The following is a 635-nucleotide window of genomic DNA, read 5'->3' as shown; positions in this document are numbered from 1 at the left end:
GAGTGGCGGTGTCGTTCCCTGTTCCCGTCGGCCTCCTCAGGTAACCACTGCGCTGGTGTGTCTGAGGAGCGGGGGGGTCGAGTCGGTAAGGGAGGCGTGCCCCTCGTCCCCCTCGGGGGGGACGGGTGCCTCGTCGCCCCCCACGGCGTGCCGTGTGGGGGCGGGCAGGCTCGGGCGCGTGCCCGCGCGTTCCCCTTGCTGGGGTTTCCCCGCGGGTGTGGGAGTGACCGTGGCGGGCCGAGCCAGCGGCGTGGCGCTGGCTCTTTGGTTGGGAGGTGCTGTTTGATCGGCACCTCCGTCCCAGTCTCTGCCTCCCTTGGTCTCTCGGCCTGAGGGGAGGCACTGACTTGGGAGCCGCACAGGGGCCTTGTAGATCCCTAGCTAAGCCCAGTGTGGCCAGAGATGGCGAGCCCGGGGCAGCGCGGGCTCGCGGCCCTGACCACGGACGCTCCGACTTGCTCTAGGCCTTACCTCTACCGCAGACCCCTCCTGCATTGCGTGGCCATGGTGTCTGTAAGCGCCTTGGTGGGCCCGATGGCGGACGATGGGCGGGGGCGACACGCCCTCGGTGAGAAAGCCTTCTCTAGCGATCCGAGAGGGTGCCTTGGGGTACCGGACCCCCCAGCCGCCGCCCC

This window comes from Equus asinus, unplaced genomic scaffold, assembly GCF_041296235.1.
Source record: "Equus asinus isolate D_3611 breed Donkey unplaced genomic scaffold, EquAss-T2T_v2 contig_813, whole genome shotgun sequence".
In the NCBI taxonomy this organism is placed as follows: Eukaryota; Metazoa; Chordata; class Mammalia; order Perissodactyla; family Equidae; genus Equus; species Equus asinus.
The sequence above is the reverse complement of the archived record's forward strand: the minus strand, read 5'-3'. Positions refer to the sequence as shown.